Genomic DNA, 8,069 nt, shown 5'->3' with positions numbered 1-8,069 from the left:
CCGACCAATAAGAATCCTCGGCCCGCCCCCCGACGCGGGGCGGAGCTGCCTACCAGCTCATGCGCGGGGCGGGGCGGGGCGGGGGAGGGGCCTGGGGGTGGGGTGGGGCGGGGCCTTCCCTGCCGCAGGCGCAGCTGTCAACCCTCGGACAACGCTCTCAGGTTGCTAGGCGACCTCGGTGCAATCCAGTCATCTCTCGCCCAGCCGGTAAGTACTCTCCTTGCTGGCCTCGGGCCGTCCTGTGCGCTGCAGCCAGAGTGATCAAACGCAAACACAATATGCTTAGACCCTACAGTACTCTGGAAACGGAGAGAATTGACTGGTGGGACCTTTCTCGGATGATAGAAATGTTCTGTATCTTCTTTTAGCGGCTGGTTACAGAGATGTATATAATTGTATATATTTGTATATAATTGTCAAAACCCATCCAGCTCAACACTTAAGATCTTTGCATTTAATTGTAGGCAGATTACATCTCAGCTGAAAAGTGATAATATATTGGGACAAACAAAACAAAGCAAAAACCTCAGTGAGGGGACTTCCCTGGTGGCGCAGTGGTTAAGAATCCACCTGCCAAAGCAGGGCACACGGGTTCGAGCCCTTGTCCACATGCCGCAGAGCAACTAAGCCCGTGTGCCACAACTACTGAGCCTGCACTCTGGAGCCCGCGTGCCACAACTACTGAGCCCGCGTGCCACAACTACTGAAGCCCGCGCGCCTAGAGCCCGTGCTCCGCAACAAGAGAAGCCACCGCAATGAGAAGCCCGTGCACCACAACGAAGAGTAGCCCCCGCTCTCCGCAACTAGAGAAAGCCCACACGCAGCAACGAAGACCCAATGCAGCCAAAAATAAATAAATAAATAAATAAAATTTTAAAAAGTGTTTAGGAGATCATTATTTCTTCCTCTCAAATATCTCTCAAATTTTCCTTCTTCGTTCCATTCCCACAGCTACTGCCCTGAAGGCCTTTTCATTGCTGCTCTGGAGCTTAGCCACCACACATCCCAGCTCCTGCCCTCAAGTCCTTCCTGCAACTGACCCCCACATGGTCACAAAAGCCTTCCCTTCATGAATATCTTCTGTCCACGCATAAATTCTGGACTAAACCCAGGCTTCCCCTCCAGCCTCACCTCTCTTCCGTCCTCCTGGCACTGGGAGTTTCCAGCCCGAAGGATGGAGCAAGCCCTTTTATATAGCCCAACCTTGAACACTTCTTTACCTGAAAAACTCCTACTCATCCATTGGAACCCAAATGCAGTACCTTTCTCATTCATTCATCCAACACACTATGTTACAGCTGTTAGAGATCCAGTGGGGAAGAAGAACTGGTTCCCAGGCCCAGCTTCAGCTCAGAGGGGTTGCAGGGAGGAGAGGGAGGGCGGGGCTGGAGGATTTGATGCTCTCTCAGGGATCCAAAAGTTTATAAGGGAGATGAAAACTGGTGAGACTGGAGACCTAGACAGGGTCCAGATCACAAGGGCCTTATTATTATAATATCCATTAACTTTTAATCCTCACGACAGCTGTATAAGGTAGGAGCTATTACCATTGTTATCTAATTTATCTCATTATCATTTATCTCATCTCATTTTACCTCACCTAAGGCAAAGAGGGGTTAAGTGGGTCGTTCAAGGTCACACAGTTAATAAGTAGTGGAGCTGGGATTCAGGCTCCAGAGCCCATGATCATCCTAACCACTGGGCTATGCCGCCACCACATTAGCCCAAGGGCAGCACCTTCTAGGTCAGAACAGGGAAATGACACAGTGACACATCAGCTGGAGGGATAGTGGATGGGAAGGGGCTGGTGTGGAGACAAGAATACCAGGGAGGAAATTACTGGGTGGCCCCTGAAAGAGAAGGCCCAAGCAAGCTGGTAGCCATAGAGAGCAAAGTTGGGCCGAGTCCAGAGGTCTTCAGGGGGTGCTCTCAGAGATAGGGTGGAGGACCTGTGGACGGAAGTGGGAGGAGCCAACGCCTAAGGCCTTTCACTGAGATGGGAAACTGGAGGAGGGCCAGGCTCAGGGGATGAGGCCAGAATTGCAGAGTTCCCAGGCTTTTTTTATGGTATTCAGCTCTCAGGATTGCAACAGTGATTTGTTGGCATGATTGCTTTCCTCATTAGTTAAAACAAGGACCAGGCTTCCTTATTAATTCTCTGCGTCCTTCCACAGAAGCTTTGAGGTAGCTTACAAAAACACACAAAGACTTAGTCTGCAAGCTCCTCGACAGCAGAGGACTTCTCTCTGTCCTGTCCCTCCGCATCCTCAGCGCCTAGCCCTGTGCCTGGCACAAGGTCAGCGCTTGTAAATATGTGCTATTTGAATGAACAAAATGATAGCAAAATAATTGCTAAGAGTGTAGGAGTGAAGGAGAAATAGGGTTGGAAACTAATCCAGTAGGAGGAGGAGAGAGCAGTGGTGGTTAAGGGCATGGAGTTCCCACGCCGCAGCACACTAGCTAGCAACCGTGGTGGAGCCGGTGAACCTCTCAGCGCCTCCTTGCCTCTCTGTAAAATGGAGGTAATGATAGAACCCATCTCAAATGATTGTCCATCAGTGGAAGACTGGATGAAAAAATATACACGGTGTACCATAGAGGGAAATAATGCAAAGCCATAAGAAAGGATGCGAATGCTCTCTGTCTTGAGATAGAATGATATTCAGAATATATTGTTAAAAAATGCAAGGCACAGAGTGGTCTATATGGGATGTTACTATTCATATACAAAGGAGAAAAATAATACTGTGTGTGTGTGCATGCGTGCACGAGTGTGTGCTCTGGGACTAATTACGCTGGCTGTCTCCAGGGCAAGGAACTGAATGCCTGAGGGGTGTGGGAGAGTGACAGGGGTAGGAAGGAGATTTTTTTTTTTCAAATACCCTTCAGAATCTTTGATGTTTGGGATCACAGGAACATATTACCTATTCAAATTCAAAACTGAATAAAATTCAAATTTAAAAAAGCAAGTAAGATTTTTTTCACTTCTTAAAAAAAACCCCTCTCGGCCCCCTTTTCCTCCAGCTACGGCCCCATTTTCTGCTCCCTTTAACCAGCAAAACCCCTTGAAGGAGTCATCTGCATTTGCTGTTTCCAAATCCTCTCTTCTTGTCCTCTCTTCAACCTGCTCCCGTCAGGTTTTTGGCCCTACCTCTCAACCCAAGCTGCTTTTTCAAGGTCAACAACGGCCTCCACTTTGGCAAATCCAGTGGTAATTCTCAGTCTTCAAGGGCAGCGTTTATCCCAGCTGATCACTCCCTCCTCCTTCACACACCCGGATCCTCTTCCCACCTCCCAGGTTCCTCTACCCACCTCTAAACTGGTGGGCTCTCCTGCGCAGTCTACAAACCTACCTGCTCACATGCCCATTTGGCAACTCAAGCTTAACCTGGGCCAAAATGGCGCTCCTGGTCGTCTCTCCCCCGCAAACCTGCTCCTATCCGACTTCCCATCTTCAAAAAGGACTTTGCTCTTGGGCTTCCCTGGTGGCGCAGTGGTTAAGAATCCGCCTGCCAGGCTTCCCTGGTGGCACAGTGGTTGAAAATCTGCCTGCCAATGCAGGGGACACGGGTTCGAGCCCTGGTCTGGGAAGATCCCACATGCCACGGAGCAACTAGGCCCGTGAGCCACAACTACTGAGCCTGCGCGTCTGGAACCTGTGCTCTGCAACAAGAGAGGCTGCGACAGTGAGAGGCATGCGCACCGCGATGAAGAGTGGCCCCCGCTCTCTGCAACTAGAGAAAGCCCTCGCTCAGAAACGAAGACTCAACACAGCCAAAATAAATAAATAAATAAATTAATTAATTTTAAAAAAAATTAAAAAAAAAAAAAGAATTGCCTGCCAATGCAGGGGACACAGGTTCGAGCCCTGGTCCAGGAAGATCCCACATGCCGCGGAGCAACTGAGCCCGTGCACTACAACTACTGAGCCTGCGCTCTAGAGCCCGCGAGCCACAACTACTGAGCCCACGAGCCACAACTACTGAGCCCACGTGCCACAACTACTGAAGCCCGCGAGCCTAGAGCCCATGCTCTGCAACAAGAGAAGCCACTGCAATGAGAAGCCTGCACACCGCAACAAAGAGTAGCCCCTGCTCGCTGCAACTAGAGAAAGCCTGCACGCAGCAACAAAGACCCAACTCAGCCAAAAATAAATAAATAAATAAATAAATTTATTTTAAAATAAATAAATAAATATGTTAAAAAAAAAACGCCCTCCATGGAGGCAGAGTCATAGCTAAGGACCACCGGGAATGGTGATTCTAGAAGGGACCTAAACAAAGCATCCCAGGACATTGCTCTCTGTTCTGGTTTGAGCCAGAAGCAAAGTATATAAAGTCAATAGATATTTGTTAGGGCTGCTGTGCATGAGGCTCTGCTCTGGGGGCTTGTGCTCCAGCGAGGGGGACCAACAGGAAACGGGGAAACAGATACAGATCACCTCAGGCACTGCTGTTGAGAAAGGTCACATGCATAATGTGATAGCAAGTGAGTGAGAACTGCTCCTCTGGCCAAGGCGGTCTGGGACAGCCTGGCTCAGAAGGTGAGAGCGGAGGTGAGCGCTAAGGGTTGAGAAGGCTGGGGGCCCGAGGTCCAGGAGCGCATATCTGTGGACAGATGGCTGATAGAGGCCTGGCTTACAGCCCATCCCAGACCTAGGTCAGCTGGGGGCCAGCCTGGCTGCTGCAGCCCCAGGTCCTCAGGGAAGGGTGCAGGGGAGGCCGGCTGTGGGCCAGAGACCCCTCACCCCATCACAGAGAGCTTCTCCTAGTGACTTGAGAGGACCCTAGCAGCTACAGCAGAAGGAGACCCTCACCTACCAACCTAAGGGTAGGCTCCAGGTTAGGGGCAAGACCAGGAGAGCCTCCCATACCTCTATCCTCCTGCCTGCCCTGACCATTACCCTGGATGAGGCTGCGAGGCTGCCAGCGACACTGTCTCATTTCAGATGAGGAGCGGGCCTCTTGCCAGGTCCCCCAAACCCTACACAATGTGGCCTCTGCTCCAGCCACATTGCTGACCTTAAGTTCCTTGAACATGCAGAGTCCTTTCCTGCCTCTGGGAGTTCTCCCTTGCTGTTCTCTCTTTGGGAAACACTCTTCCCTGCTTTTGACAAGGCTGGCTCCTTCTCACGCCTTGGGCTCAGCTTACGGGCCCCTTCTCAGCCCTCTGTCTCAGCAGGTAGACTTGGCCCTATTAGTCTCCTTCGTCTCACCCTGCTTGTTTGTTGTCTTCATAGTTTGTGATTATACATTTATTTGCTTGTGCACCTTGTGCAAAGTCTCTTCCTAGATGAAACAGGAGCTTTGTAAATTCAAGGCATATACCTGTCTCGTTCATTGCAGTCTTCCAGCCTGGACCATCTGGCACATAGTAAGTAGTCAGTAAATATTTGTCGAATGAATGAGTGAATGAACAAATGATGTGGTCAGAACTGCAGGAAAAGATCTTCTCTGGCAGAAGGGCAGTAGTTGAATTAGAGAAGATGACTGGGGCATAGCCAGAGAGGAGGGAAGGACCACTCTGATTTACTGGGTAAAATCGTTAGTAGAGGCTGGAGATGAGTCTCACAGTGGAGGAGAAGGGCATCCAGGGAACTGAAGACATCGCAAAGGCACTGTGGTGTAGCAGAAAGAACAAGAATGTAATGAAGTCAGAATTCCTGCGTTTTAATTCCAGCTCTATCACCAGCTGTGTGGTGCTGGGTAAATTTCTTAACCTCTCTGTGCCTAAGTTTCAGCATCTGTCAAGCGGCACCAACACCTTAGGAGTGTATGTACCTTAAAGGGTTATGTGGATTCAAGGCCACGTAAGCCCAGAACTGGCCCCCACTTGTGGGCTGACAGTCAACACCAAAATGGGGATTATAATTCGATTGGAATCAATAAGACTAAGAGGCTGCTCTGCCTTGACCCACCTCTACAGTCTCTACAAGGCAAGGGAGGCTTTCGAGGAGATGAGCTTTTGAATTCTTGGTTTCCACAGAAATAGCCTCCAAGGCGGAGCCCCTGGTTTTCAGCAGATGATTTCTTTGTAACTCAGCTGCTGGTGGGTAGGTGGGTGATGCCACGGGCTGCTCTTTTCCTGAATGAACAGCTGCGCCCTCTCGTCTTTGTTGAGAATAATCATAACACACTTCAAACCTCAGCCCAGCCTCCTTCATTCACGGCTCCCTGGCAGCCGCAGCACGTGTTCGCCAGCTGGCGGGGCGGGGAGGGCCTCAGAGACCAGAGGCTGGATGCGAAGGGACAGGTCAGGCCCTTGGCCCTTGCCTTGGCCTTGTCCGCAGCGGACCAAGCCGCAGCCTCCTCAGAACTGGCCTTTGAGGCCCTGCCTCCCAGCCTGCAGGCTCATACCCTACGTCTCCCTTCCCTCACCCCTTCCAGCCACACCAGCCTCCTTCCCAGTCCTCTGTCACGCCAAAGCTCGCTCCCACCTGAGGGCCTTCTAACACACCGTCCCCTCTTCCCACAGTTCTCTCTCGATGGTGGCAAGGCCAGATACTTCTTGTCACTTGGGGCTCAGCTTAAGCGTCATCTCCTCAGAGAGGTCCTCCCTGGCCACTCCCTTCCGCTGGCTCGTAATCCACCGCCCGGCCACCAACAGCCCAAGGCTGAAACTCTACCAACTCAGGAGCCGCGGGAGAAGAGCCTGCCGGGCATTCCAGCCCAAGGCCTGACTCTGGTTCTGATTGGCCCGGCCTGGGCCAGGCGTCCTGTGGACCAAGACATGGGAGAGAGGAGTCCCCAGGTGAAAGCAGGGAGGCATTTCCCCCCAGAAGGGACAGCGGGTGGTGGGCAGGGAAAATCACAGGTGTCCACCCTGGCCCCAGCCCTTCTCCAGAAGAACAAGTGGGTGAGTGTGAATATCATGGGTCCAGAGCCTGGGGCCCAGGCCCCTGGACCATCTCTCTGTCACTTCTGAGCCAGGTGACACAATCTGTCCAGCCTGTTTCCTCACCCAGGTAAACCTCCCAGAGTTGTTATAGGAAACAGGTGGGAAGACGCCTGGGCGGGCACTTTGGAAACTATTATTATCTTTGGAAGAGATGGAGGCAGAGAGGAAGAGGAGGAGTTAAAGGGGGGATGGGGTCCTCTGCGTAGGGGCCTCAGGTAACAACAGCTGACGTGTATCACCATCTCTCTTGAAGAATCAGAAATCTGATTGTTCTGGGACGTACTGGAAGGGCAAGCATAAGTGGTCACATTGGTTCAAATACCCCTCTAACCAGATAAGGAATGCAGGCAAGTCACTCATCCTACCCGAGCCACTCTTACCTCACCAGCAAAATCCAGATGATGATAATACATTGCTGGATTGTCCTGAGCTTTAAATGAGGGCAAAGCAGGTTGCCTGACAGGTGGGGTGCCCTCAATGCCTCTTACTAGCTATTTTTATTAGGTATTTATATCTTTCTTAATTGTCTCCTTTAAAACTCCCCACTCCTTTTTTTTTAATAAGGCTTCTTTTGAAAATGCCATGCTGTGTCAGCAGTACTAAAGATATGTGAGGGACAGACTTCCTTCTTTCCAAGCCGAGGCTGAGGAGAAGGGACGGGAAGAGGGAAGAGGAACCAGTTTGTAGGGGCCTCTTGCAGCCAGGCCAGAGCTTGTACAGGGGCTGCACTGGGGCCTCCTGCCGCCAGGCCGGAGCTTGTACAGGGGCTGCACTGGGGCCTCCTGCCGCCAGGCCAGGGCTTGTACATGGGCTGCACTGGGGCCTCCGAGCGCCCCCTCAGAAAGGGCCTCCTTCCTTACTTTACACAGTGTGTGGAGGACCAGAGTCACAAGAGACTTGCCCAAGGTCACCCAGCTTGGAAGCACTGGGGCTGAGACTCACATCCAGGGCATCTGGAGAGCTTCCCAGGCTGTGGTGCTTGTGTGTGTGTGTGTGTGTGTGTGTGTGTGTGTGTGTGTGTGTGTGTGTGTGTGTGAAGCAAACGTTCACTCTTCAATTCAGTTCAATTCACTAGAAATAGCTCAAGGGCCTGCTGTGGGCCAGATGGAGGAAGAGATGGGTTCCTGCGACCTACCCACGTGGGTTCACTCACGAGGATCTCAGAGCCAAGT

The sequence above is a fragment of the Balaenoptera acutorostrata genome, chromosome 11 (assembly GCF_949987535.1).
Source record: "Balaenoptera acutorostrata chromosome 11, mBalAcu1.1, whole genome shotgun sequence".
Classification (NCBI taxonomy): Eukaryota; Metazoa; Chordata; class Mammalia; order Artiodactyla; family Balaenopteridae; genus Balaenoptera; species Balaenoptera acutorostrata.
The sequence above is the reverse complement of the archived record's forward strand: the minus strand, read 5'-3'. Positions refer to the sequence as shown.